Source organism: Schistocerca gregaria, chromosome 2 (genome assembly GCF_023897955.1).
Source record: "Schistocerca gregaria isolate iqSchGreg1 chromosome 2, iqSchGreg1.2, whole genome shotgun sequence".
In the NCBI taxonomy this organism is placed as follows: domain Eukaryota; kingdom Metazoa; phylum Arthropoda; class Insecta; order Orthoptera; family Acrididae; genus Schistocerca; species Schistocerca gregaria.
Window position 1 is genome coordinate 870,360,747 of NC_064921.1, and position 25,343 is coordinate 870,386,089.

At 53.4% G+C, this 25,343-nt stretch overlaps 40 non-coding genes across 40 annotated transcripts; 30 read left to right on the forward strand and 10 right to left on the reverse strand.

Annotated features, from left to right (window-relative positions):
- The first annotated feature begins 171 nt into the window (after positions 1 to 171).
- Trnai-aau (transfer RNA isoleucine (anticodon AAU)) lies at positions 172 to 245 on the forward strand. Its single transcript has one exon. It is a non-coding gene; the product is annotated as a tRNA-Ile (tRNA).
- Positions 246 to 681: 436 nt separating this feature from the next.
- Trnag-ucc (transfer RNA glycine (anticodon UCC)) lies at positions 682 to 753 on the reverse strand. The gene has a single exon. It is a non-coding gene; the product is annotated as a tRNA-Gly (tRNA).
- Positions 754 to 1,104: 351 nt separating this feature from the next.
- On the forward strand, positions 1,105 to 1,175 carry Trnag-gcc (transfer RNA glycine (anticodon GCC)). The gene has a single exon. It is a non-coding gene; the product is annotated as a tRNA-Gly (tRNA).
- Positions 1,176 to 1,880: 705 nt separating this feature from the next.
- On the forward strand, positions 1,881 to 1,952 carry Trnae-uuc (transfer RNA glutamic acid (anticodon UUC)). The gene has a single exon. It is a non-coding gene; the product is annotated as a tRNA-Glu (tRNA).
- Positions 1,953 to 2,148: 196 nt separating this feature from the next.
- On the forward strand, positions 2,149 to 2,222 carry Trnai-aau (transfer RNA isoleucine (anticodon AAU)). Its single transcript has one exon. It is a non-coding gene; the product is annotated as a tRNA-Ile (tRNA).
- Positions 2,223 to 2,658: 436 nt separating this feature from the next.
- Trnag-ucc (transfer RNA glycine (anticodon UCC)) lies at positions 2,659 to 2,730 on the reverse strand. Its single transcript has one exon. It is a non-coding gene; the product is annotated as a tRNA-Gly (tRNA).
- A 351-nt stretch (positions 2,731 to 3,081) lies between these two features.
- Trnag-gcc (transfer RNA glycine (anticodon GCC)) lies at positions 3,082 to 3,152 on the forward strand. Its single transcript has one exon. It is a non-coding gene; the product is annotated as a tRNA-Gly (tRNA).
- Positions 3,153 to 3,857: 705 nt separating this feature from the next.
- On the forward strand, positions 3,858 to 3,929 carry Trnae-uuc (transfer RNA glutamic acid (anticodon UUC)). The gene has a single exon. It is a non-coding gene; the product is annotated as a tRNA-Glu (tRNA).
- A 196-nt stretch (positions 3,930 to 4,125) lies between these two features.
- Trnai-aau (transfer RNA isoleucine (anticodon AAU)) lies at positions 4,126 to 4,199 on the forward strand. Its single transcript has one exon. It is a non-coding gene; the product is annotated as a tRNA-Ile (tRNA).
- Positions 4,200 to 4,635: 436 nt separating this feature from the next.
- Trnag-ucc (transfer RNA glycine (anticodon UCC)) lies at positions 4,636 to 4,707 on the reverse strand. Its single transcript has one exon. It is a non-coding gene; the product is annotated as a tRNA-Gly (tRNA).
- Positions 4,708 to 11,114: 6,407 nt separating this feature from the next.
- Trnae-uuc (transfer RNA glutamic acid (anticodon UUC)) lies at positions 11,115 to 11,186 on the forward strand. Its single transcript has one exon. It is a non-coding gene; the product is annotated as a tRNA-Glu (tRNA).
- A 196-nt stretch (positions 11,187 to 11,382) lies between these two features.
- On the forward strand, positions 11,383 to 11,455 carry Trnai-aau (transfer RNA isoleucine (anticodon AAU)). The gene has a single exon. It is a non-coding gene; the product is annotated as a tRNA-Ile (tRNA).
- Positions 11,456 to 11,891: 436 nt separating this feature from the next.
- Positions 11,892 to 11,963, reverse strand: Trnag-ucc (transfer RNA glycine (anticodon UCC)). The gene has a single exon. It is a non-coding gene; the product is annotated as a tRNA-Gly (tRNA).
- Positions 11,964 to 12,314: 351 nt separating this feature from the next.
- On the forward strand, positions 12,315 to 12,385 carry Trnag-gcc (transfer RNA glycine (anticodon GCC)). Its single transcript has one exon. It is a non-coding gene; the product is annotated as a tRNA-Gly (tRNA).
- Positions 12,386 to 13,090: 705 nt separating this feature from the next.
- Positions 13,091 to 13,162, forward strand: Trnae-uuc (transfer RNA glutamic acid (anticodon UUC)). The gene has a single exon. It is a non-coding gene; the product is annotated as a tRNA-Glu (tRNA).
- Positions 13,163 to 13,358: 196 nt separating this feature from the next.
- Trnai-aau (transfer RNA isoleucine (anticodon AAU)) lies at positions 13,359 to 13,432 on the forward strand. Its single transcript has one exon. It is a non-coding gene; the product is annotated as a tRNA-Ile (tRNA).
- A 436-nt stretch (positions 13,433 to 13,868) lies between these two features.
- Positions 13,869 to 13,940, reverse strand: Trnag-ucc (transfer RNA glycine (anticodon UCC)). The gene has a single exon. It is a non-coding gene; the product is annotated as a tRNA-Gly (tRNA).
- A 351-nt stretch (positions 13,941 to 14,291) lies between these two features.
- Trnag-gcc (transfer RNA glycine (anticodon GCC)) lies at positions 14,292 to 14,362 on the forward strand. The gene has a single exon. It is a non-coding gene; the product is annotated as a tRNA-Gly (tRNA).
- Positions 14,363 to 15,067: 705 nt separating this feature from the next.
- Positions 15,068 to 15,139, forward strand: Trnae-uuc (transfer RNA glutamic acid (anticodon UUC)). Its single transcript has one exon. It is a non-coding gene; the product is annotated as a tRNA-Glu (tRNA).
- Positions 15,140 to 15,335: 196 nt separating this feature from the next.
- Trnai-aau (transfer RNA isoleucine (anticodon AAU)) lies at positions 15,336 to 15,409 on the forward strand. Its single transcript has one exon. It is a non-coding gene; the product is annotated as a tRNA-Ile (tRNA).
- A 436-nt stretch (positions 15,410 to 15,845) lies between these two features.
- Positions 15,846 to 15,917, reverse strand: Trnag-ucc (transfer RNA glycine (anticodon UCC)). The gene has a single exon. It is a non-coding gene; the product is annotated as a tRNA-Gly (tRNA).
- Positions 15,918 to 16,268: 351 nt separating this feature from the next.
- Positions 16,269 to 16,339, forward strand: Trnag-gcc (transfer RNA glycine (anticodon GCC)). Its single transcript has one exon. It is a non-coding gene; the product is annotated as a tRNA-Gly (tRNA).
- A 705-nt stretch (positions 16,340 to 17,044) lies between these two features.
- Positions 17,045 to 17,116, forward strand: Trnae-uuc (transfer RNA glutamic acid (anticodon UUC)). Its single transcript has one exon. It is a non-coding gene; the product is annotated as a tRNA-Glu (tRNA).
- Positions 17,117 to 17,312: 196 nt separating this feature from the next.
- Trnai-aau (transfer RNA isoleucine (anticodon AAU)) lies at positions 17,313 to 17,385 on the forward strand. Its single transcript has one exon. It is a non-coding gene; the product is annotated as a tRNA-Ile (tRNA).
- Positions 17,386 to 17,821: 436 nt separating this feature from the next.
- Trnag-ucc (transfer RNA glycine (anticodon UCC)) lies at positions 17,822 to 17,893 on the reverse strand. The gene has a single exon. It is a non-coding gene; the product is annotated as a tRNA-Gly (tRNA).
- A 351-nt stretch (positions 17,894 to 18,244) lies between these two features.
- Trnag-gcc (transfer RNA glycine (anticodon GCC)) lies at positions 18,245 to 18,315 on the forward strand. The gene has a single exon. It is a non-coding gene; the product is annotated as a tRNA-Gly (tRNA).
- A 705-nt stretch (positions 18,316 to 19,020) lies between these two features.
- Positions 19,021 to 19,092, forward strand: Trnae-uuc (transfer RNA glutamic acid (anticodon UUC)). Its single transcript has one exon. It is a non-coding gene; the product is annotated as a tRNA-Glu (tRNA).
- A 196-nt stretch (positions 19,093 to 19,288) lies between these two features.
- Positions 19,289 to 19,362, forward strand: Trnai-aau (transfer RNA isoleucine (anticodon AAU)). Its single transcript has one exon. It is a non-coding gene; the product is annotated as a tRNA-Ile (tRNA).
- Positions 19,363 to 19,798: 436 nt separating this feature from the next.
- Trnag-ucc (transfer RNA glycine (anticodon UCC)) lies at positions 19,799 to 19,870 on the reverse strand. Its single transcript has one exon. It is a non-coding gene; the product is annotated as a tRNA-Gly (tRNA).
- Positions 19,871 to 20,221: 351 nt separating this feature from the next.
- On the forward strand, positions 20,222 to 20,292 carry Trnag-gcc (transfer RNA glycine (anticodon GCC)). Its single transcript has one exon. It is a non-coding gene; the product is annotated as a tRNA-Gly (tRNA).
- A 705-nt stretch (positions 20,293 to 20,997) lies between these two features.
- Positions 20,998 to 21,069, forward strand: Trnae-uuc (transfer RNA glutamic acid (anticodon UUC)). Its single transcript has one exon. It is a non-coding gene; the product is annotated as a tRNA-Glu (tRNA).
- A 196-nt stretch (positions 21,070 to 21,265) lies between these two features.
- On the forward strand, positions 21,266 to 21,338 carry Trnai-aau (transfer RNA isoleucine (anticodon AAU)). The gene has a single exon. It is a non-coding gene; the product is annotated as a tRNA-Ile (tRNA).
- A 436-nt stretch (positions 21,339 to 21,774) lies between these two features.
- Trnag-ucc (transfer RNA glycine (anticodon UCC)) lies at positions 21,775 to 21,846 on the reverse strand. Its single transcript has one exon. It is a non-coding gene; the product is annotated as a tRNA-Gly (tRNA).
- A 351-nt stretch (positions 21,847 to 22,197) lies between these two features.
- Positions 22,198 to 22,268, forward strand: Trnag-gcc (transfer RNA glycine (anticodon GCC)). The gene has a single exon. It is a non-coding gene; the product is annotated as a tRNA-Gly (tRNA).
- A 705-nt stretch (positions 22,269 to 22,973) lies between these two features.
- On the forward strand, positions 22,974 to 23,045 carry Trnae-uuc (transfer RNA glutamic acid (anticodon UUC)). The gene has a single exon. It is a non-coding gene; the product is annotated as a tRNA-Glu (tRNA).
- A 196-nt stretch (positions 23,046 to 23,241) lies between these two features.
- Positions 23,242 to 23,314, forward strand: Trnai-aau (transfer RNA isoleucine (anticodon AAU)). Its single transcript has one exon. It is a non-coding gene; the product is annotated as a tRNA-Ile (tRNA).
- A 436-nt stretch (positions 23,315 to 23,750) lies between these two features.
- Positions 23,751 to 23,822, reverse strand: Trnag-ucc (transfer RNA glycine (anticodon UCC)). The gene has a single exon. It is a non-coding gene; the product is annotated as a tRNA-Gly (tRNA).
- A 351-nt stretch (positions 23,823 to 24,173) lies between these two features.
- Trnag-gcc (transfer RNA glycine (anticodon GCC)) lies at positions 24,174 to 24,244 on the forward strand. The gene has a single exon. It is a non-coding gene; the product is annotated as a tRNA-Gly (tRNA).
- A 705-nt stretch (positions 24,245 to 24,949) lies between these two features.
- Positions 24,950 to 25,021, forward strand: Trnae-uuc (transfer RNA glutamic acid (anticodon UUC)). Its single transcript has one exon. It is a non-coding gene; the product is annotated as a tRNA-Glu (tRNA).
- A 196-nt stretch (positions 25,022 to 25,217) lies between these two features.
- Positions 25,218 to 25,291, forward strand: Trnai-aau (transfer RNA isoleucine (anticodon AAU)). The gene has a single exon. It is a non-coding gene; the product is annotated as a tRNA-Ile (tRNA).
- The last annotated feature ends 52 nt before the right edge of the window (positions 25,292 to 25,343 follow it).

The following is a 25,343-nucleotide window of genomic DNA, read 5'->3' on the forward strand; positions in this document are numbered from 1 at the left end:
ACAAGTTTGAGCTGTCCGAGCTGCCGTTTCCCGTCCTGCTAGCAATATAGCTACTGTTTCGTGACAGTCGGCAGAATATAGACGAGGGAAGCAGACACACGACGGCCATAGAAATGGTGTATGGTTTCATGCCACACGTTTCCAGCGTAGGGCTGAGCAACAATCTGTCGAGGCCCGTTAGCTCAGTTGGTTAGAGCGTCGTGCTAATGACGCGAAGGTCGTGGGTTCGATCCCCCCACGGGCCACTTCGCTTTTACAACTACGAAAAGGCAGCGCCGATTTCAGCTGGCCAGTGTGATCACCAAAAGATCATCACCCTTGCCAGTACTCGGGCGCGTGAGCGCATCCGAACACAGGGTACTGTTGGCAGTTTTACTTCCTCTGTTTCTTTCTCCTTTGTTTTCGGAGCTACAGTCCGATTCGGTCAGGGAGACGCCACCGTGACATGAAGGGGCGTGCTGTGTGTCCATTGCCTCGCTTCCCCTTACCTCTCTCAGTCGTTTCTCGTGCTTGTCGTTTTGATATAGGCCGATTTGAGAGCGTCAGCTCTCGCGTCAGCCGAGCAAAGTCGAGACAAGTCGAGACACACTAGGGGCTGGTGTGCAGCGAGGAACAGGGAGAAAAAAACATTAATTTAAGGGCGCGTGGCAAAAGTACTCATACGCGAAATTAAAAGCCTGCTGCGGTGGCCGGGAATCGAACCCGGATCAACTGCTTGGAAGGCAACTATGCTGACCATTACACCACCACCGCACAAGCGAGCGCCCCGGCGCCGCACCGTGTCGGCCTCCCGCCTGTCGGCAGCGGCCGAAGGTGATGGTACCTGGCAGGCGCATTTCGAGGTGGGCTAGGGGAGCACATCCAGACGCATTCGGACAGCATATCCGCGCACATTTCGCATCCTTTGGCAAGAGTCGGTGCCGGCGACGCAAGAGTACGCAGAGGACCGCGTTCTGGCGGCGTTTTTAAGCAGAGCAGTGCAGTGCAGTGCTGGGTTCAGCGTCTGCAGCATCTTCTCGACAGGATGCTACGGCGCTTGACGGCAGTCCCACTTTCCCTTGAGACATCTGCTCGGGAAGCAGCGTGAAGTTACTACTGGCCCGAGCATCGGTGGTTCAGTGGTAGAATGCTCGCCTGCCACGCGGGCGGCCCGGGTTCGATTCCCGGCCGATGCATCATTTTGCTTTTCCCGCGATAATGCTGCCGTGTGGCTTACGCGCTTGACATGCACGATCCATAAGAATGTATAGCTGGATTCCCTTGAGAAGAACCGAGAACGCATCACTTTCGGGTCCCCACTAGGACGATCGCATCATGTTCTGCAGACTAGCGTCGGCCTCGACTCGCAAGTTGCTGTGTCCAGGTGCCTCCGAGACACCGAACTTCAACGTCAAGGAGTGCTGCCTATCGCTGCAAAAGCTGCAGCAACACCGCAATCAACAGGGCCGGCAATGCACGTGTAGCAAACAGAACACGTTATCCAGGAAGTACAGTGTCTCTGCGTCCAACATTGGGTACGGGTCGCCGCTACCTCGGTAGCGCAGTAGGCAGCGCTTAAGTCTCGTAATCTTAAGGTCGTGAGTTCGATCCTCGATTTAATTTCCTGTGACCGGTGGTGGTGCTGTTGCTAGGGCCCCAACGTATTTCTTGTTTGTTATCCACAACGCTTCAGCGGGAAAATGTTTACTTCCTACTTTTGCTACTTACAGCTTCCCTTTTCCTCTTCTCCCAGCAGAGCATGAAGCCAAAAGCATTGCTCTGAGACGTTTGAGGTGCTCGCCTTGCCAGTCAGTATGCTCGCAAAGAGAGAAGGGCGCCGACGCGGGACTCGGCACGAAATGCGACAAGCGACCGTCCGAGCCGTCGAAGAAACGCCCACATCCGGTGTGGTCTAGTGGCTAGGATACCTGGCTTTCACCCAGGAGGCCCGGGTTCGATTCCCGGTACCGGAACGGAATTTTTTCCACACGAATCGTGACAAGTTTGAGCTGTCCGAGCTGCCGTTTCCCGTCCTGCTAGCAATATAGCTACTGTTTCGTGACAGTCGGCAGAATATAGACGAGGGAAGCAGACACACGACGGCCATAGAAATGGTGTATGGTTTCATGCCACACGTTTCCAGCGTAGGGCTGAGCAACAATCTGTCGAGGCCCGTTAGCTCAGTTGGTTAGAGCGTCGTGCTAATGACGCGAAGGTCGTGGGTTCGATCCCCCCACGGGCCACTTCGCTTTTACAACTACGAAAAGGCAGCGCCGATTTCAGCTGGCCAGTGTGATCACCAAAAGATCATCACCCTTGCCAGTACTCGGGCGCGTGAGCGCATCCGAACACAGGGTACTGTTGGCAGTTTTACTTCCTCTGTTTCTTTCTCCTTTGTTTTCGGAGCTACAGTCCGATTCGGTCAGGGAGACGCCACCGTGACATGAAGGGGCGTGCTGTGTGTCCATTGCCTCGCTTCCCCTTACCTCTCTCAGTCGTTTCTCGTGCTTGTCGTTTTGATATAGGCCGATTTGAGAGCGTCAGCTCTCGCGTCAGCCGAGCAAAGTCGAGACAAGTCGAGACACACTAGGGGCTGGTGTGCAGCGAGGAACAGGGAGAAAAAAACATTAATTTAAGGGCGCGTGGCAAAAGTACTCATACGCGAAATTAAAAGCCTGCTGCGGTGGCCGGGAATCGAACCCGGATCAACTGCTTGGAAGGCAACTATGCTGACCATTACACCACCACCGCACAAGCGAGCGCCCCGGCGCCGCACCGTGTCGGCCTCCCGCCTGTCGGCAGCGGCCGAAGGTGATGGTACCTGGCAGGCGCATTTCGAGGTGGGCTAGGGGAGCACATCCAGACGCATTCGGACAGCATATCCGCGCACATTTCGCATCCTTTGGCAAGAGTCGGTGCCGGCGACGCAAGAGTACGCAGAGGACCGCGTTCTGGCGGCGTTTTTAAGCAGAGCAGTGCAGTGCAGTGCTGGGTTCAGCGTCTGCAGCATCTTCTCGACAGGATGCTACGGCGCTTGACGGCAGTCCCACTTTCCCTTGAGACATCTGCTCGGGAAGCAGCGTGAAGTTACTACTGGCCCGAGCATCGGTGGTTCAGTGGTAGAATGCTCGCCTGCCACGCGGGCGGCCCGGGTTCGATTCCCGGCCGATGCATCATTTTGCTTTTCCCGCGATAATGCTGCCGTGTGGCTTACGCGCTTGACATGCACGATCCATAAGAATGTATAGCTGGATTCCCTTGAGAAGAACCGAGAACGCATCACTTTCGGGTCCCCACTAGGACGATCGCATCATGTTCTGCAGACTAGCGTCGGCCTCGACTCGCAAGTTGCTGTGTCCAGGTGCCTCCGAGACACCGAACTTCAACGTCAAGGAGTGCTGCCTATCGCTGCAAAAGCTGCAGCAACACCGCAATCAACAGGGCCGGCAATGCACGTGTAGCAAACAGAACACGTTATCCAGGAAGTACAGTGTCTCTGCGTCCAACATTGGGTACGGGTCGCCGCTACCTCGGTAGCGCAGTAGGCAGCGCCTAAGTCTCGTAATCTTAAGGTCGTGAGTTCGATCCTCGATTTAATTTCCTGTGACCGGTGGTGGTGCTGTTGCTAGTGCCCCAACGTATTTCTTGTTTGTTATCCACAACGCTTCAGCGGGAAAATGTTTACTTCCTACTTTTGCTACTTACAGCTTCCCTTTTCCTCTTCTCCCAGCAGAGCATGAAGCCAAAAGCATTGCTCTGAGACGTTTGAGGTGCTCGCCTTGCCAGTCAGTATGCTCGCAAAGAGAGAAGGGCGCCGACGCGGGACTCGGCACGAAATGCGACAAGCGACCGTCCGAGCCGTCGAAGAAACGCCCACATCCGGTGTGGTCTAGTGGCTAGGATACCTGGCTTTCACCCAGGAGGCCCGGGTTCGATTCCCGGTACCGGAACGGAATTTTTTCCACACGAATCGTGACAAGTTTGAGCTGTCCGAGCTGCCGTTTCCCGTCCTGCTAGCAATATAGCTACTGTTTCGTGACAGTCGGCAGAATATAGACGAGGGAAGCAGACACACGACGGCCATAGAAATGGTGTATGGTTTCATGCCACACGTTTCCAGCGTAGGGCTGAGCAACAATCTGTCGAGGCCCGTTAGCTCAGTTGGTTAGAGCGTCGTGCTAATAACGCGAAGGTCGTGGGTTCGATCCCCCCACGGGCCACTTCGCTTTTACAACTACGAAAAGGCAGCGCCGATTTCAGCTGGCCAGTGTGATCACCAAAAGATCATCACCCTTGCCAGTACTCGGGCGCGTGAGCGCATCCGAACACAGGGTACTGTTGGCAGTTTTACTTCCTCTGTTTCTTTCTCCTTTGTTTTCGGAGCTACAGTCCGATTCGGTCAGGGAGACGCCACCGTGACATGAAGGGGCGTGCTGTGTGTCCATTGCCTCGCTTCCCCTTACCTCTCTCAGTCGTTTCTCGTGCTTGTCGTTTTGATATAGGCCGATTTGAGAGCGTCAGCTCTCGCGTCAGCCGAGCAAAGTCGAGACAAGTCGAGACACACTAGGGGCTGGTGTGCAGCGAGGAACAGGGAGAAAAAAACATTAATTTAAGGGCGCGTGGCAAAAGTACTCATACGCGAAATTAAAAGCCTGCTGCGGTGGCCGGGAATCGAACCCGGATCAACTGCTTGGAAGGCAACTATGCTGACCATTACACCACCACCGCACAAGCGAGCGCCCCGGCGCCGCACCGTGTCGGCCTCCCGCCTGTCGGCAGCGGCCGAAGGTGATGGTACCTGGCAGGCGCATTTCGAGGTGGGCTAGGGGAGCACATCCAGACGCATTCGGACAGCGTATCCGCGCACATTTCGCATCCTTTGGCAAGAGTCGGTGCCGGCGACGCAAGAGTACGCAGAGGACCGCGTTCTGGCGGCGTTTTTAAGCAGAGCAGTGCAGTGCAGTGCTGGGTTCAGCGTCTTCAGCATCTTCTCGACAGGATGCTACGGCGCTTGACGGCAGTCCCACTTTCCCTTGAGACATCTGCTCGGGAAGCAGCGTGAAGTTACTACTGGCCCGAGCATCGGTGGTTCAGTGGAAGTCTGCCTGCGGCAGCGGTGGTGAGCGGACCTCCAGGGCCAGCGCGCTGCGGCAGGAAGTGTTTACGTCAGGCGGTGAGTCGCGTGCTTACAGCGTCTGCTTATTAGTATTCGTTCCGTTCTGTAGGATCTGATATGGAATTATGAATCCGACTAACAGGAAAGATACCTTGAAGTTTACCTTTGATAGGAACTTTTCGAAACCAAATTCGTTTGAAGTTGAAGCATGGTTAGAGGAAACAGCTAAGATTACTTTTGATGACATTGTAGGGATAAATTTCTCTATCGTGACTAGTGTTGTTTATGTGAAATTAACGTCCTCTGAACTGTGTGATAGAATTGTAGAGTCCAGTGGAGGTGTACTGAAGTTTAAACATAGCGATGGTACCGTCAGTGACGTCAGCATTACGCATGCTGGACTGGGCATCCGGACGGCACGTATTTTCGAACTCCCGTTTGAAATAACAGCCGCGCAAATAAATTCTGCATTGACACCTTACGGGAGGGTCATTAACAATTTTGCGGAGCGTTGGTCCAAAGCCCACAAATTTCCGGTGCTTAACGGCGTCAGGCAGGTTAAGATCGATATACAGAAGCACATACCTTCATATATTTACGTAGGTGGACATCGCGGAATTGTCATATATGATGGGCAGCCAAAAACGTGTGCCGGCTGTGGTGCGCCCGGCCACGTGCGCTCTGAATGTATACAAAGACGGGTGACGCAGATACCTGTCGGTGAAGCCGCTAGCCCCCCTGTGACGACGGCACTGCCACTGACATACGCTGTCGCGGCTTCTGGTCTTCCACCCGCGACCCCGCCTGTAGATGCCCCTCGTTTGAATGATGTTTTGGCCGATAACGTCAAAGAACCGAGTGCTGACGCGGCACCGCCGCTACCACACTCAGAGATGGAGGTAACGACGGATGACTCCCCAGTGGTTGATGCCACTGGTACTGAGGATGAAGCAGACGCTGTGTTCCCGGCGGATCAACCCCAGAGTCAACAGTCCACTTCGGATGTTGATGATACTGCGAACCCTAACAGGAAGCCTTCCAAAAAGAAGCGGAGACTTGCACATCAAGGAGCCAATCAGCTCGCCCCACAGCTCCGCGACAAAGCGAAACGAATAAGCAGCCAAATGTGTCAGAACACTTCTGAACCCTCTGAAGTTGGTCTCCCTGCGTCTGGTCGAATGGACATTGATCCTGTAGTGTCTCCCCCTGTGAATCCACGACGGGTGGAAGATAGTGATACCTCGAGTAGAGTCGTTTTGCCGGATACCCACGCTCAAGGAAACGCAGGATCGCTTTTGTCAGAGGCCACTCTCACTGGGAATTGGGCACAGGAAATGGAAGTATTGGATGCGAGCAATGATGCGGCTGTCATGCGGACCATTGAGACGGAATCTTCGGCACCCCCCACAGAGCAGCATACACCAACCGTACCGGGAACTACAGGAACTCCGACTGACGCGCTTGGCCTCAATTTCGTTAGCCATCCTTCTAAGACTGTTTAATTAATAGTATGTGCCTTCTCCCATGAACGAGCCCCAAGCCTATAAAATTGCCACGTTAAACATCAATAAGATACAGTCGTACTGGCGGCTCCGTAATTTACAAGATTTTGTATACGCAGCGGATATCGATATTCTGTTACTTCAAGAAGTCGCTGCGATTGAACTTGACCGAATAACTGGTTATACTACTCTCTCCAATTCCGGGAGCGGTGCGAATTTAGGGACAGCGATTCTGTTAAAAGAAGGGATTGTAGCGACCGACGCAGAAAAACTGCCTGATCATAGAGGGATCGCTGTCACTTTCCATCGGACACGCATAATCAATGTTTACGCCCCGTCCGGCAGTAGCAATAGGCGTGCTAGGGCTGAGTTCTTCACAAGCGCCATAGTCCCACTTTTTAGGGGAACCTACGATCGTATAATTTTTGCGGGTGACTTCAATTGTGTCTTAAGTCCAAAAGACCAGACGCCTAATTTTAACAAATCTGGAGAACTAGAACGTATCGTCCAAGAAATGAACCTCATTGACACATGGGAGCATACGCACGGAGCGGCACCTGGGTTCACTCATGTCACGAACCACTCTGCAAGCCGGCTAGACAGAATCTATGTATCGGCGTGTATGAAGACTCAAGTCCTCCAATCCGAAGTTTGGCCCACAATTTTTTCCGATCATGCCGCATATATTTGTACTGTTAACATGGTCAAGCAAGGCACATTTTGCGGCAGAGGTTTCTGGAAACTTAACAATGCTCTCCTTAACGATGTTGACTGTCACCGTGTCTTTAACGAAACATGGGAGGCATGTGAACGACGGGTTGCACAGTATGCCTCCGTTACTGAATGGTGGATAACACATGCCAAACCAACTTTATCAAAAATGTTTAAACGCTACGCTCGGGACAAATCCTGGTGGCAACGGCAAACGTCTGAGTTTTATTTTACTTGTCTCAGGGAGCTTTACCAGTCCGATGTGACTGTACCTGAAAATTTTATGCAGATTAAAAAAATTAAGGCAAAATTATTAAAACTTCAGCGGCAGCAGGCAGAAGGCTTTCAAATAAGGTCCAGGCCCCAGAATGTGATAGACGACGAAATGACATCCATGTTTCACGTCATTCGTGAAAATAAGAGGGGGCGGCGGAGATTAATAACTCGTCTTCAGTTGAGTGAAGGCGTTGCGCTCACGCGGCAACAAGACATACGGAACGCACTTCACAATCACTTGGCAGGTCTCCTGACAACGACACATACCGACGATGGAACTCACGATGAATTACTCAATAACTTGCAAAGGACTTTGGGTGCTGCTGAAGTCGAAACTCTCATGCGAGAAATTGATGAAGACGAATTGGATTCTGCGCTATCACGAAGTCCGAAAAATAAATCGCCGGGACCCGACGGTCTCACTGCCGAATTTTATCTTACTTTCTGCGACAAATTAAAGCCCAAGTTGTTGAGTATGTTTAATGAAATTTTACGGCCAGATTTTAATGTTCCTCAGGCTCTCGTGGAAGGCATCGTGGTTTTAATCCCTAAACGCCCAATGTGCAGTTCTGTTGACGATTTTCGGCCGCTTACTTTACTGAACAGTGACTACAAAATTTTAGCACGTATTATTTCTAATAGATTGAAAATGTTGATGAATACTGTCATTGGTCAGTACCAGACCAGTGTAGGTGTCGGTAGGACGATCTTCCAAAATTTGTCTCAATACAGGGACGTTATAGCCATTGCAGATGCGTGTAAGATACGGTGTGCGCTAGTTTCCCTTGACTTTTCAAAGGCATTCGACAGAGTAAACCATCAGTTTCTCATCCGGACGATGCATGCCATGGGATTTCCACTACGTTTTATCAATCTTATACATGAGCTCCTTCGTAAAGGAGTAACTCGACTCATGGTGAATGGCCAGCTGAGCGCATCAATTAATATTACTAATTCAGTGCGACAGGGATGCCCTATGTCGATGGCCTTGTTTGCCATTGCCATTGAGCCTTTGCTTGTCACCTTGACACAGCGTCTACAAGGATTAACCATCCACGGCATTAAGATTGTTTGTACTGCATATGCGGATGACGTCGGATTTTTGGTCATGGACGAAGGTGAAGTCGAGGAAGCCCTTCAGATCGTCAAAAACTACGAACTTGTTGCGGGTGCGAAGTTGAATGCCAGGAAATCTGGCATTATGAACATAGGACGCGGCATCTCGCTGCACCATCACGGTCAGTTGCAACTAATTTCTAAAATGAAATGCCTTGGTATTGAGTACAGGAGCAACATACAGCACACAATTGCGGTGAACTATAGGAATCTCCTGGCAAGTATGCGTGCTTGCATGCAGACCCACTACCTAAGAAGCCTTGATGAACTGCAGAAAGTCACCTTCGCTAATGTCTACCTCACCTCAAAGATTAACTACGTTGCACAAGTACTGCCCATGCCACAGGAGACAGCGAAGCGTATGATGTCCGCTCTAGGCCATTTTGTCACACGTGGACACATTTTTAAAGTCAAGTACGATACGCTCACTCTCTCCACGACCGATGGAGGCTTAAATTTAACAGATGTTCGTTCCAAGTCACGAGCTTTGTACGTATGCACCACCTACAAACGGTGGAGGTCGTTACCGAACAGTCTAACGGCTCACTTGTTAACCGAAATAGCGCCGGCCTGCCTGCAGCCTCCTGTCTCTGTTCAACATATTCCGCCTGCGCTGACTCACTTTAAGAGCTTTTTCATTGAGTTCAGTTACGTACGGTCAACTCTCCCAGAAAATGAGCTTTCCGTGGTGAAGTTAGTTTATAATAAACTACTGGCAACCAAGAACAGGAACAACATCGAACACAAATACCCCAATCATCGCTGGCCAGTGATATGGAAAAACATACATAGCCGTGATTTACCAACGTCAGTGAAAGCCTCTTGGTACAGGGTCGTGAACCGTAAAATAAGTACCAATTCACGACTTCATGCTCTACATTTGGCTGACTCACCTTTGTGCCTAACGTGCAACTTGCCTGATACTGATGAACATCGTTTTCTGTGCACCACTGTCCAAGCAGTTTGGCCATGCATTCGCCGAAAACTGGCTACGATTATGAGGACTTCCCAGCTTTGTATTAAACCTGAAGATTTCCTGTATCCGGATTCAGTGCCGTACCCGAACACCAAACGGAACTCTGTCAATTGGTTGAAGGGTCATTATGTTCATTATTTACAGACGCAAGAACCCAAGAGTGAGGCGGCGTTCTGTCTTCACCTGGCATTACAGTTTCACATACTTTCACAGACGAGACATTACAGGAAACGATATGCGAATTTTTTAGAAGTCGTTCTTCGATGAAAGAAGTATTTTTTTCTTTCCTTCATTCTACATTGCTTTGTTTTTTCTCTTTTCTTCTTCAAATGTCACAGTGACGTATACTGAACAGTGTTACGACAAGGACTATTTTATTTTCTTCTGTTTTTCTAGCGGACCAGAGTTCCTTTTTCATTTTCTATTAAAAAAAAAAAAATATATATTCTACTTTGTCACCATTGCGGGACTATGCAATAGGTTTAGAAGTATCTTTGGTTTGGAAATCGGAATAGTTCAGAAGAATAAGTACTTCAGAAATCATGGCAGATGAAGCCGACGCCGACGAAGGCGATTTATGGCGAGCGCAAGGCGGGGCTGAAGGGGAGGAAGGAGGCCCTAAAAAAAAAAAAAAAAAAAAAAAAAAAAAAAAAAAAAAAAAAAAAAAAAAAAAAAAGTGGTAGAATGCTCGCCTGCCACGCGGGCGGCCCGGGTTCGATTCCCGGCCGATGCATCATTTTGCTTTTCCCGCGATAATGCTGCCGTGTGGCTTACGCGCTTGACATGCACGATCCATAAGAATGTATAGCTGGATTCCCTTGAGAAGAACCGAGAACGCATCACTTTCGGGTCCCCACTAGGACGATCGCATCATGTTCTGCAGACTAGCGTCGGCCTCGACTCGCAAGTTGCTGTGTCCAGGTGCCTCCGAGACACCGAACTTCAACGTCAAGGAGTGCTGCCTATCGCTGCAAAAGCTGCAGCAACACCGCAATCAACAGGGCCGGCAATGCACGTGTAGCAAACAGAACACGTTATCCAGGAAGTACAGTGTCTCTGCGTCCAACATTGGGTACGGGTCGCCGCTACCTCGGTAGCGCAGTAGGCAGCGCCTAAGTCTCGTAATCTTAAGGTCGTGAGTTCGATCCTCGATTTAATTTCCTGTGACCGGTGGTGGTGCTGTTGCCAGGGCCCCAACGTATTTCTTGTTTGTTATCCACAACGCTTCAGCGGGAAAATGTTTACTTCCTACTTTTGCTACTTACAGCTTCCCTTTTCCTCTTCTCCCAGCAGAGCATGAAGCCAAAAGCATTGCTCTGAGACGTTTGAGGTGCTCGCCTTGCCAGTCAGTATGCTCGCAAAGAGAGAAGGGCGCCGACGCGGGACTCGGCACGAAATGCGACAAGCGACCGTCCGAGCCGTCGAAGAAACGCCCACATCCGGTGTGGTCTAGTGGCTAGGATACCTGGCTTTCACCCAGGAGGCCCGGGTTCGATTCCCGGTACCGGAACGGAATTTTTTCCACACGAATCGTGACAAGTTTGAGCTGTCCGAGCTGCCGTTTCCCGTCCTGCTAGCAATATAGCTACTGTTTCGTGACAGTCGGCAGAATATAGACGAGGGAAGCAGACACACGACGGCCATAGAAATGGTGTATGGTTTCATGCCACACGTTTCCAGCGTAGGGCTGAGCAACAATCTGTCGAGGCCCGTTAGCTCAGTTGGTTAGAGCGTCGTGCTAATAACGCGAAGGTCGTGGGTTCGATCCCCCACGGGCCACTTCGCTTTTACAACTACGAAAAGGCAGCGCCGATTTCAGCTGGCCAGTGTGATCACCAAAAGATCATCACCCTTGCCAGTACTCGGGCGCGTGAGCGCATCCGAACACAGGGTACTGTTGGCAGTTTTACTTCCTCTGTTTCTTTCTCCTTTGTTTTCGGAGCTACAGTCCGATTCGGTCAGGGAGACGCCACCGTGACATGAAGGGGCGTGCTGTGTGTCCATTGCCTCGCTTCCCCTTACCTCTCTCAGTCGTTTCTCGTGCTTGTCGTTTTGATATAGGCCGATTTGAGAGCGTCAGCTCTCGCGTCAGCCGAGCAAAGTCGAGACAAGTCGAGACACACTAGGGGCTGGTGTGCAGCGAGGAACAGGGAGAAAAAAACATTAATTTAAGGGCGCGTGGCAAAAGTACTCATACGCGAAATTAAAAGCCTGCTGCGGTGGCCGGGAATCGAACCCGGATCAACTGCTTGGAAGGCAACTATGCTGACCATTACACCACCACCGCACAAGCGAGCGCCCCGGCGCCGCACCGTGTCGGCCTCCCGCCTGTCGGCAGCGGCCGAAGGTGATGGTACCTGGCAGGCGCATTTCGAGGTGGGCTAGGGGAGCACATCCAGACGCATTCGGACAGCATATCCGCGCACATTTCGCATCCTTTGGCAAGAGTCGGTGCCGGCGACGCAAGAGTACGCAGAGGACCGCGTTCTGGCGGCGTTTTTAAGCAGAGCAGTGCAGTGCAGTGCTGGGTTCAGCGTCTGCAGCATCTTCTCGACAGGATGCTACGGCGCTTGACGGCAGTCCCACTTTCCCTTGAGACATCTGCTCGGGAAGCAGCGTGAAGTTACTACTGGCCCGAGCATCGGTGGTTCAGTGGTAGAATGCTCGCCTGCCACGCGGGCGGCCCGGGTTCGATTCCCGGCCGATGCATCATTTTGCTTTTCCCGCGATAATGCTGCCGTGTGGCTTACGCGCTTGACATGCACGATCCATAAGAATGTATAGCTGGATTCCCTTGAGAAGAACCGAGAACGCATCACTTTCGGGTCCCCACTAGGACGATCGCATCATGTTCTGCAGACTAGCGTCGGCCTCGACTCGCAAGTTGCTGTGTCCAGGTGCCTCCGAGACACCGAACTTCAACGTCAAGGAGTGCTGCCTATCGCTGCAAAAGCTGCAGCAACACCGCAATCAACAGGGCCGGCAATGCACGTGTAGCAAACAGAACACGTTATCCAGGAAGTACAGTGTCTCTGCGTCCAACATTGGGTACGGGTCGCCGCTACCTCGGTAGCGCAGTAGGCAGCGCCTAAGTCTCGTAATCTTAAGGTCGTGAGTTCGATCCTCGATTTAATTTCCTGTGACCGGTGGTGGTGCTGTTGCTAGGGCCCCAACGTATTTCTTGTTTGTTATCCACAACGCTTCAGCGGGAAAATGTTTACTTCCTACTTTTGCTACTTACAGCTTCCCTTTTCCTCTTCTCCCAGCAGAGCATGAAGCCAAAAGCATTGCTCTGAGACGTTTGAGGTGCTCGCCTTGCCAGTCAGTATGCTCGCAAAGAGAGAAGGGCGCCGACGCGGGACTCGGCACGAAATGCGACAAGCGACCGTCCGAGCCGTCGAAGAAACGCCCACATCCGGTGTGGTCTAGTGGCTAGGATACCTGGCTTTCACCCAGGAGGCCCGGGTTCGATTCCCGGTACCGGAACGGAATTTTTTCCACACGAATCGTGACAAGTTTGAGCTGTCCGAGCTGCCGTTTCCCGTCCTGCTAGCAATATAGCTACTGTTTCGTGACAGTCGGCAGAATATAGACGAGGGAAGCAGACACACGACGGCCATAGAAATGGTGTATGGTTTCATGCCACACGTTTCCAGCGTAGGGCTGAGCAACAATCTGTCGAGGCCCGTTAGCTCAGTTGGTTAGAGCGTCGTGCTAATGACGCGAAGGTCGTGGGTTCGATCCCCCCACGGGCCACTTCGCTTTTACAACTACGAAAAGGCAGCGCCGATTTCAGCTGGCCAGTGTGATCACCAAAAGATCATCACCCTTGCCAGTACTCGGGCGCGTGAGCGCATCCGAACACAGGGTACTGTTGGCAGTTTTACTTCCTCTGTTTCTTTCTCCTTTGTTTTCGGAGCTACAGTCCGATTCGGTCAGGGAGACGCCACCGTGACATGAAGGGGCGTGCTGTGTGTCCATTGCCTCGCTTCCCCTTACCTCTCTCAGTCGTTTCTCGTGCTTGTCGTTTTGATATAGGCCGATTTGAGAGCGTCAGCTCTCGCGTCAGCCGAGCAAAGTCGAGACAAGTCGAGACACACTAGGGGCTGGTGTGCAGCGAGGAACAGGGAGAAAAAAACATTAATTTAAGGGCGCGTGGCAAAAGTACTCATACGCGAAATTAAAAGCCTGCTGCGGTGGCCGGGAATCGAACCCGGATCAACTGCTTGGAAGGCAACTATGCTGACCATTACACCACCACCGCACAAGCGAGCGCCCCGGCGCCGCACCGTGTCGGCCTCCCGCCTGTCGGCAGCGGCCGAAGGTGATGGTACCTGGCAGGCGCATTTCGAGGTGGGCTAGGGGAGCACATCCAGACGCATTCGGACAGCATATCCGCGCACATTTCGCATCCTTTGGCAAGAGTCGGTGCCGGCGACGCAAGAGTACGCAGAGGACCGCGTTCTGGCGGCGTTTTTAAGCAGAGCAGTGCAGTGCAGTGCTGGGTTCAGCGTCTGCAGCATCTTCTCGACAGGATGCTACGGCGCTTGACGGCAGTCCCACTTTCCCTTGAGACATCTGCTCGGGAAGCAGCGTGAAGTTACTACTGGCCCGAGCATCGGTGGTTCAGTGGTAGAATGCTCGCCTGCCACGCGGGCGGCCCGGGTTCGATTCCCGGCCGATGCATCATTTTGCTTTTCCCGCGATAATGCTGCCGTGTGGCTTACGCGCTTGACATGCACGATCCATAAGAATGTATAGCTGGATTCCCTTGAGAAGAACCGAGAACGCATCACTTTCGGGTCCCCACTAGGACGATCGCATCATGTTCTGCAGACTAGCGTCGGCCTCGACTCGCAAGTTGCTGTGTCCAGGTGCCTCCGAGACACCGAACTTCAACGTCAAGGAGTGCTGCCTATCGCTGCAAAAGCTGCAGCAACACCGCAATCAACAGGGCCGGCAATGCACGTGTAGCAAACAGAACACGTTATCCAGGAAGTACAGTGTCTCTGCGTCCAACATTGGGTACGGGTCGCCGCTACCTCGGTAGCGCAGTAGGCAGCGCCTAAGTCTCGTAATCTTAAGGTCGTGAGTTCGATCCTCGATTTAATTTCCTGTGACCGGTGGTGGTGCTGTTGCTAGTGCCCCAACGTATTTCTTGTTTGTTATCCACAACGCTTCAGCGGGAAAATGTTTACTTCCTACTTTTGCTACTTACAGCTTCCCTTTTCCTCTTCTCCCAGCAGAGCATGAAGCCAAAAGCATTGCTCTGAGACGTTTGAGGTGCTCGCCTTGCCAGTCAGTATGCTCGCAAAGAGAGAAGGGCGCCGACGCGGGACTCGGCACGAAATGCGACAAGCGACCGTCCGAGCCGTCGAAGAAACGCCCACATCCGGTGTGGTCTAGTGGCTAGGATACCTGGCTTTCACCCAGGAGGCCCGGGTTCGATTCCCGGTACCGGAACGGAATTTTTTCCACACGAATCGTGACAAGTTTGAGCTGTCCGAGCTGCCGTTTCCCGTCCTGCTAGCAATATAGCTACTGTTTCGTGACAGTCGGCAGAATATAGACGAGGGAAGCAGACACACGACGGCCATAGAAATGGTGTATGGTTTCATGCCACACGTTTCCAGCGTAGGGCTGAGCAACAATCTGTCGAGGCCCGTTAGCTCAGTTGGTTAGAGCGTCGTGCTAATAACGCGAAGGTCGTGGGTTCGATCCCCCCACGGGCCACTTCGCTTTTACAACTACGAAAAGGCAGCGCCGATTTCAGCTGGCCAGTGTGATCACCAAAAGATCATCACCCTTGCCAGTACTCGGGCGCGTGAGCGCATCCGAACACAGGGTACTGTTGGCAGTTTTACTTCCTCTGTTTCTTTCTCCTTTGTTTTCGGAGCTACAGTCCGATTCGGTCAGGGAGACGCCACCGTGACATGAAGGGGCGTGCTGTGTGTCCATTGCCTCGCTTCCCCTTACCTCTCTCAGTCGTTTCTCGTGCTTGTCGTTTTGATATAGGCCGATTTGAGAGCGTCAGCTCTCGCGTCAGCCGAGCAAAGTCGAGACAAGTCGAGACACACTAGGGGCTGGTGTGCAGCGAGGAACAGGGAGAAAAAAACATTAATTTAAGGGCGCGTGGCAAAAGTACTCATACGCGAAATTAAAAGCCTGCTGCGGTGGCCGGGAATCGAACCCGGATCAACTGCTTGGAAGGCAACTATGCTGACCATTACACCACCACCGCACAAGCGAGCGCCCCGGCGCCGCACCGTGTCGGCCTCCCGCCTGTCGGCAGCGGCCGAAGGTGATGGTACCTGGCAGGCGCATTTCGAGGTGGGCTAGGGGAGCACATCCAGACGCATTCGGACAGCATATCCGCGCACATTTCGCATCCTTTGGCAAGAGTCGGTGCCGGCGACGCAAGAGTACGCAGAGGACCGCGTTCCGGCGGCGTTTTTAAGCAGAGCAGTGCAGTGCAGTGCTGGGTTCAGCGTCTGCAGCATCTTCTCTACAGGATGCTACGGCGCTTGACGGCAGTCCCACTTTCCCTTGAGACATCTGCTCGGGAAGCAGCGTGAAGTTACTACTGGCCCGAGCATCGGTGGTTCAGTGGTAGAATGCTCGCCTGCCACGCGGGCGGCCCGGGTTCGATTCCCGGCCGATGCATCATTTTGCTTTTCCCGCGATAATGCTGCCGTGTGGCTTACGCGCTTGACATGCACGATCCATAAGAATGTATAGCTGGATTCCCTTGAGAAGAACCGAGAACGCATCACTTTCGGGTCCCCACTAGGACGATCGCATCATGTTCTGCAGACTAGCGTCGGCCTCGACTCGCAAGTTGCTGTGTCCAGGTGCCTCCGAGACACCGAACTTCAACGTCAAGGAGTGCTGCCTATCGCTGCAAAAGCTGCAGCAACACCGCAATCAACAGGGCCGGCAATGCACGTGTAGCAAACAGAACACGTTATCCAGGAAGTACAGTGTCTCTGCGTCCAACATTGGGTACGGGTCGCCGCTACCTCGGTAGCGCAGTAGGCAGCGCCTAAGTCTCGTAATCTTAAGGTCGTGAGTTCGATCCTCGATTTAATTTCCTGTGACCGGTGGTGGTGCTGTTGCTAGGGCCCCAACGTATTTCTTGTTTGTTATCCACAACGCTTCAGCGGGAAAATGTTTACTTCCTACTTTTGCTACTTACAGCTTCCCTTTTCCTCTTCTCCCAGCAGAGCATGAAGCCAAAAGCATTGCTCTGAGACGTTTGAGGTGCTCGCCTTGCCAGTCAGTATGCTCGCAAAGAGAGAAGGGCGCCGACGCGGGACTCGGCACGAAATGCGACAAGCGACCGTCCGAGCCGTCGAAGAAACGCCCACATCCGGTGTGGTCTAGTGGCTAGGATACCTGGCTTTCACCCAGGAGGCCCGGGTTCGATTCCCGGTACCGGAACGGAATTTTTTCCACACGAATCGTGACAAGTTTGAGCTGTCCGAGCTGCCGTTTCCCGTCCTGCTAGCAATATAGCTACTGTTTCGTGACAGTCGGCAGAATATAGACGAGGGAAGCAGACACACGACGGCCATAGAAATGGTGTATGGTTTCATGCCACACGTTTCCAGCGTAGGGCTGAGCAACAATCTGTCGAGGCCCGTTAGCTCAGTTGGTTAGAGCGTCGTGCTAATAACGCGAAGGTAGTGGGTTCGATCCCCCACGGGCCACTTCGCTTTTACAACTACGAAAAGGCAGCGCCGATTTCAGCTGGCCAGTGTGATCACCAAAAGATCATCACCCTTGCCAGTACTCGGGCGCGTGAGCGCATCCGAACACAGGGTACTGTTGGCAGTTTTACTTCCTCTGTTTCTTTCTCCTTTGTTTTCGGAGCTACAGTCCGATTCGGTCAGGGAGACGCCACCGTGACATGAAGGGGCGTGCTGTGTGTCCATTGCCTCGCTTCCCCTTACCTCTCTCAGTCGTTTCTCGTGCTTGTCGTTTTGATATAGGCCGATTTGAGAGCGTCAGCTCTCGCGTCAGCCGAGCAAAGTCGAGACAAGTCGAGACACACTAGGGGCTGGTGTGCAGCGAGGAACAGGGAGAAAAAAACATTAATTTAAGGGCGCGTGGCAAAAGTACTCATACGCGAAATTAAAAGCCTGCTGCGGTGGCCGGGAATCGAACCCGGATCAACTGCTTGGAAGGCAACTATGCTGACCATTACACCACCACCGCACAAGCGAGCGCCCCGGCGCCGCACCGTGTCGGCCTCCCGCCTGTCGGCAGCGGCCGAAGGTGATGGTACCTGGCAGGCGCATTTCGAGGTGGGCTAGGGGAGCACATCCAGACGCATTCGGACAGCATATCCGCGCACATTTCGCATCCTTTGGCAAGAGTCGGTGCCGGCGACGCAAGAGTACGCAGAGGACCGCGTTCTGGCGGCGTTTTTAAGCAGAGCAGTGCAGTGCAGTGCTGGGTTCAGCGTCTGCAGCATCTTCTCGACAGGATGCTACGGCGCTTGACGGCAGTCCCACTTTCCCTTGAGACATCTGCTCGGGAAGCAGCGTGAAGTTACTACTGGCCCGAGCATCGGTGGTTCAGTGGTAGAATGCTCGCCTGCCACGCGGGCGGCCCGGGTTCGATTCCCGGCCGATGCATCATTTTGCTTTTCCCGCGATAATGCTGCCGTGTGGCTTACGCGCTTGACATGCACGATCCATAAGAATGTATAGCTGGATTCCCTTGAGAAGAACCGAGAACGCATCACTTTCGGGTCCCCACTAGGACGATCGCATCATGTTCTGCAGACTAGCGTCGGCCTCGACTCGCAAGTTGCTGTGTCCAGGTGCCTCCGAGACACCGAACTTCAACGTCAAGGAGTGCTGCCTATCGCTGCAAAAGCTGCAGCAACACCGCAATCAACAGGGCCGGCAATGCACGTGTAGCAAACAGAACACGTTATCCAGGAAGTACAGTGTCTCTGCGTCCAACATTGGGTACGGGTCGCCGCTACCTCGGTAGCGCAGTAGGCAGCGCCTAAGTCTCGTAATCTTAAGGTCGTGAGTTCGATCCTCGATTTAATTTCCTGTGACCGGTGGTGGTGCTGTTGCTAGTGCCCCAACGTATTTCTTGTTTGTTATCCACAACGCTTCAGCGGGAAAATGTTTACTTCCTACTTTTGCTACTTACAGCTTCCCTTTTCCTCTTCTCCCAGCAGAGCATGAAGCCAAAAGCATTGCTCTGAGACGTTTGAGGTGCTCGCCTTGCCAGTCAGTATGCTCGCAAAGAGAGAAGGGCGCCGACGCGGGACTCGGCACGAAATGCGACAAGCGACCGTCCGAGCCGTCGAAGAAACGCCCACATCCGGTGTGGTCTAGTGGCTAGGATACCTGGCTTTCACCCAGGAGGCCCGGGTTCGATTCCCGGTACCGGAACGGAATTTTTTCCACACGAATCGTGACAAGTTTGAGCTGTCCGAGCTGCCGTTTCCCGTCCTGCTAGCAATATAGCTACTGTTTCGTGACAGTCGGCAGAATATAGACGAGGGAAGCAGACACACGACGGCCATAGAAATGGTGTATGGTTTCATGCCACACGTTTCCAGCGTAGGGCTGAGCAACAATCTGTCGAGGCCCGTTAGCTCAGTTGGTTAGAGCGTCGTGCTAATAACGCGAAGGTCGTGGGTTCGATCCCCCCACGGGCCACTTCGCTTTTACAACTACGAAAAGGCAGCGCCGATTTCAGCTGGCCAGTGTGATCACCAAAAGATCATCACCCTTGCCAGTACTCGGGCGCGTGAGCGCATCCGAACACAGGGTACTGTTGGCAGTTTTACTTCCTCTGTTTCTTTCTCCTTTGTTTTCGGAGCTACAGTCCGATTCGGTCAGGGAGACGCCACCGTGACATGAAGGGGCGTGCTGTGTGTCCATTGCCTCGCTTCCCCTTACCTCTCTCAGTCGTTTCTCGTGCTTGTCGTTTTGATATAGGCCGATTTGAGAGCGTCAGCTCTCGCGTCAGCCGAGCAAAGTCGAGACAAGTCGAGACACACTAGGGGCTGGTGTGCAGCGAGGAACAGGGAGAAAAAAACATTAATTTAAGGGCGCGTGGCAAAAGTACTCATACGCGAAATTAAAAGCCTGCTGCGGTGGCCGGGAATCGAACCCGGATCAACTGCTTGGAAGGCAACTATGCTGACCATTACACCACCACCGCACAAGCGAGCGCCCCGGCGCCGCACCGTGTCGGCCTCCCGCCTGTCGGCAGCGGCCGAAGGTGATGGTACCTGGCAGGCGCATTTCGAGGTGGGCTAGGGGAGCACATCCAGACGCATTCGGACAGCATATCCGCGCACATTTCGCATCCTTTGGCAAGAGTCGGTGCCGGCGACGCAAGAGTACGCAGAGGACCGCGTTCCGGCGGCGTTTTTAAGCAGAGCAGTGCAGTGCAGTGCTGGGTTCAGCGTCTGCAGCATCTTCTCTACAGGATGCTACGGCGCTTGACGGCAGTCCCACTTTCCCTTGAGACATCTGCTCGGGAAGCAGCGTGAAGTTACTACTGGCCCGAGCATCGGTGGTTCAGTGGTAGAATGCTCGCCTGCCACGCGGGCGGCCCGGGTTCGATTCCCGGCCGATGCATCATTTTGCTTTTCCCGCGATAATGCTGCCGTGTGGCTTACGCGCTTGACATGCACGATCCATAAGAATGTATAGCTGGATTCCCTTGAGAAGAACCGAGAACGCATCACTTTCGGGTCCCCACTAGGACGATCGCATCATGTTCTGCAGACTAGCGTCGGCCTCGACTCGCAAGTTGCTGTGTCCAGGTGCCTCCGAGACACCGAACTTCAACGTCAAGGAGTGCTGCCTATCGCTGCAAAAGCTGCAGCAACACCGCAATCAACAGGGCCGGCAATGCACGTGTAGCAAACAGAACACGTTATCCAGGAAGTACAGTGTCTCTGCGTCCAACATTGGGTACGGGTCGCCGCTACCTCGGTAGCGCAGTAGGCAGCGCCTAAGTCTCGTAATCTTAAGGTCGTGAGTTCGATCCTCGATTTAATTTCCTGTGACCGGTGGTGGTGCTGTTGCTAGGGCCCCAACGTATTTCTTGTTTGTTATCCACAACGCTTCAGCGGGAAAATGTTTACTTCCTACTTTTGCTACTTACAGCTTCCCTTTTCCTCTTCTCCCAGCAGAGCATGAAGCCAAAAGCATTGCTCTGAGACGTTTGAGGTGCTCGCCTTGCCAGTCAGTATGCTCGCAAAGAGAGAAGGGCGCCGACGCGGGACTCGGCACGAAATGCGACAAGCGACCGTCCGAGCCGTCGAAGAAACGCCCACATCCGGTGTGGTCTAGTGGCTAGGATACCTGGCTTTCACCCAGGAGGCCCGGGTTCGATTCCCGGTACCGGAACGGAATTTTTTCCACACGAATCGTGACAAGTTTGAGCTGTCCGAGCTGCCGTTTCCCGTCCTGCTAGCAATATAGCTACTGTTTCGTGACAGTCGGCAGAATATAGACGAGGGAAGCAGACACACGACGGCCATAGAAATGGTGTATGGTTTCATGCCACACGTTTCCAGCGTAGGGCTGAGCAACAATCTGTCGAGGCCCGTTAGCTCAGTTGGTTAGAGCGTCGTGCTAATAACGCGAAGGTAGTGGGTTCGATCCCCCACGGGCCACTTCGCTTTTACAACTACGAAAAGGCAGCGCCGATTTCAGCTGGCCAGTGTGATCACCAAAAGATCATCACCCTTGCCAGTACTCGGGCGCGTGAGCGCATCCGAACACAGGGTACTGTTGGCAGTTTTACTTCCTCTGTTTCTTTCTCCTTTGTTTTCGGAGCTACAGTCCGATTCGGTCAGGGAGACGCCACCGTGACATGAAGGGGCGTGCTGTGTGTCCATTGCCTCGCTTCCCCTTACCTCTCTCAGTCGTTTCTCGTGCTTGTCGTTTTGATATAGGCCGATTTGAGAGCGTCAGCTCTCGCGTCAGCCGAGCAAAGTCGAGACAAGTCGAGACACACTAGGGGCTGGTGTGCAGCGAGGAACAGGGAGAAAAAAACATTAATTTAAGGGCGCGTGGCAAAAGTACTCATACGCGAAATTAAAAGCCTGCTGCGGTGGCCGGGAATCGAACCCGGATCAACTGCTTGGAAGGCAACTATGCTGACCATTACACCACCACCGCACAAGCGAGCGCCCCGGCGCCGCACCGTGTCGGCCTCCCGCCTGTCGGCAGCGGCCGAAGGTGATGGTACCTGGCAGGCGCATTTCGAGGTGGGCTAGGGGAGCACATCCAGACGCATTCGGACAGCATATCCGCGCACATTTCGCATCCTTTGGCAAGAGTCGGTGCCGGCGACGCAAGAGTACGCAGAGGACCGCGTTCCGGCGGCGTTTTTAAGCAGAGCAGTGCAGTGCAGTGCTGGGTTCAGCGTCTGCAGCATCTTCTCTACAGGATGCTACGGCGCTTGACGGCAGTCCCACTTTCCCTTGAGACATCTGCTCGGGAAGCAGCGTGAAGTTACTACTGGCCCGAGCATCGGTGGTTCAGTGGTAGAATGCTCGCCTGCCACGCGGGCGGCCCGGGTTCGATTCCCGGCCGATGCATCATTTTGCTTTTCCCGCGATAATGCTGCCGTGTGGCTTACGCGCTTGACATGCACGATCCATAAGAATGTATAGCTGGATTCCCTTGAGAAGAACCGAGAACGCATCACTTTCGGGTCCCCACTAGGACGATCGCATCATGTTCTGCAGACTAGCGTCGGCCTCGACTCGCAAGTTGCTGTGTCCAGGTGCCTCCGAGACACCGAACTTCAACGTCAAGGAGTGCTGCCTATCGCTGCAAAAGCTGCAGCAACACCGCAATCAACAGGGCCGGCAATGCACGTGTAGCAAACAGAACACGTTATCCAGGAAGTACAGTGTCTCTGCGTCCAACATTGGGTACGGGTCGCCGCTACCTCGGTAGCGCAGTAGGCAGCGCCTAAGTCTCGTAATCTTAAGGTCGTGAGTTCGATCCTCGATTTAATTTCCTGTGACCGGTGGTGGTGCTGTTGCTAGGGCCCCAACGTATTTCTTGTTTGTTATCCACAACGCTTCAGCGGGAAAATGTTTACTTCCTACTTTTGCTACTTACAGCTTCCCTTTTCCTCTTCTCCCAGCAGAGCATGAAGCCAAAAGCATTGCTCTGAGACGTTTGAGGTGCTCGCCTTGCCAGTCAGTATGCTCGCAAAGAGAGAAGGGCGCCGACGCGGGACTCGGCACGAAATGCGACAAGCGACCGTCCGAGCCGTCGAAGAAACGCCCACATCCGGTGTGGTCTAGTGGCTAGGATACCTGGCTTTCACCCAGGAGGCCCGGGTTCGATTCCCGGTACCGGAACGGAATTTTTTCCACACGAATCGTGACAAGTTTGAGCTGTCCGAGCTGCCGTTTCCCGTCCTGCTAGCAATATAGCTACTGTTTCGTGACAGTCGGCAGAATATAGACGAGGGAAGCAGACACACGACGGCCATAGAAATGGTGTATGGTTTCATGCCACACGTTTCCAGCGTAGGGCTGAGCAACAATCTGTCGAGGCCCGTTAGCTCAGTTGGTTAGAGCGTCGTGCTAATAACGCGAAGGTAGTGGGTTCGATCCCCCACGGGCCACTTCGCTTTTACAACTACGAAAAGGCAGCGCCGATTTCAGCTGGCCAGTGTGATCACCAAAAGATCATCACCCTTGCCAGTACTCGGGCGCGTGAGCGCATCCGAACACAGGGTACTGTTGGCAGTTTTACTTCCTCTGTTTCTTTCTCCTTTGTTTTCGGAGCTACAGTCCGATTCGGTCAGGGAGACGCCACCGTGACATGAAGGGGCGTGCTGTGTGTCCATTGCCTCGCTTCCCCTTACCTCTCTCAGTCGTTTCTCGTGCTTGTCGTTTTGATATAGGCCGATTTGAGAGCGTCAGCTCTCGCGTCAGCCGAGCAAAGTCGAGACAAGTCGAGACACACTAGGGGCTGGTGTGCAGCGAGGAACAGGGAGAAAAAAACATTAATTTAAGGGCGCGTGGCAAAAGTACTCATACGCGAAATTAAAAGCCTGCTGCGGTGGCCGGGAATCGAACCCGGATCAACTGCTTGGAAGGCAACTATGCTGACCATTACACCACCACCGCACAAGCGAGCGCCCCGGCGCCGCACCGTGTCGGCCTCCCGCCTGTCGGCAGCGGCCGAAGGTGATGGTACCTGGCAGGCGCATTTCGAGGTGGGCTAGGGGAGCACATCCAGACGCATTCGGACAGCATATCCGCGCACATTTCGCATCCTTTGGCAAGAGTCGGTGCCGGCGACGCAAGAGTACGCAGAGGACCGCGTTCTGGCGGCGTTTTTAAGCAGAGCAGTGCAGTGCAGTGCTGGGTTCAGCGTCTGCAGCATCTTCTCGACAGGATGCTACGGCGCTTGACGGCAGTCCCACTTTCCCTTGAGACATCTGCTCGGGAAGCAGCGTGAAGTTACTACTGGCCCGAGCATCGGTGGTTCAGTGGTAGAATGCTCGCCTGCCACGCGGGCGGCCCGGGTTCGATTCCCGGCCGATGCATCATTTTGCTTTTCCCGCGATAATGCTGCCGTGTGGCTTACGCGCTTGACATGCACGATCCATAAGAATGTATAGCTGGATTCCCTTGAGAAGAACCGAGAACGCATCACTTTCGGGTCCCCACTAGGACGATCGCATCATGTTCTGCAGACTAGCGTCGGCCTCGACTCGCAAGTTGCTGTGTCCAGGTGCCTCCGAGACACCGAACTTCAACGTCAAGGAGTGCTGCCTATCGCTGCAAAAGCTGCAGCAACACCGCAATCAACAGGGCCGGCAATGCACGTGTAGCAAACAGAACACGTTATCCAGGAAGTACAGTGTCTCTGCGTCCAACATTGGGTACGGGTCGCCGCTACCTCGGTAGCGCAGTAGGCAGCGCCTAAGTCTCGTAATCTTAAGGTCGTGAGTTCGATCCTCGATTTAATTTCCTGTGACCGGTGGTGGTGCTGTTGCTAGGGCCCCAACGTATTTCTTGTTTGTTATCCACAACGCTTCAGCGGGAAAATGTTTACTTCCTACTTTTGCTACTTACAGCTTCCCTTTTCCTCTTCTCCCAGCAGAGCATGAAGCCAAAAGCATTGCTCTGAGACGTTTGAGGTGCTCGCCTTGCCAGTCAGTATGCTCGCAAAGAGAGAAGGGCGCCGACGCGGGACTCGGCACGAAATGCGACAAGCGACCGTCCGAGCCGTCGAAGAAACGCCCACATCCGGTGTGGTCTAGTGGCTAGGATACCTGGCTTTCACCAAGGAGGCCCGGGTTCGATTCCCGGTACCGGAACGGAATTTTTTCCACACGAATCGTGACAAGTTTGAGCTGTCCGAGCTGCCGTTTCCCGTCCTGCTAGCAATATAGCTACTGTTTCGTGACAGTCGGCAGAATATAGACGAGGGAAGCAGACACACGACGGCCATAGAAATGGTGTATGGTTTCATGCCACACGTTTCCAGCGTAGGGCTGAGCAACAATCTGTCGAGGCCCGTTAGCTCAGTTGGTTAGAGCGTCGTGCTAATAACGCGAAGGTCGTGGGTTCGATCCCCCCACGGGCCACTTCGCTTTTACAACTACGAAAAGGCAGCGCCGATTTCAGCTGGCCAGTGTG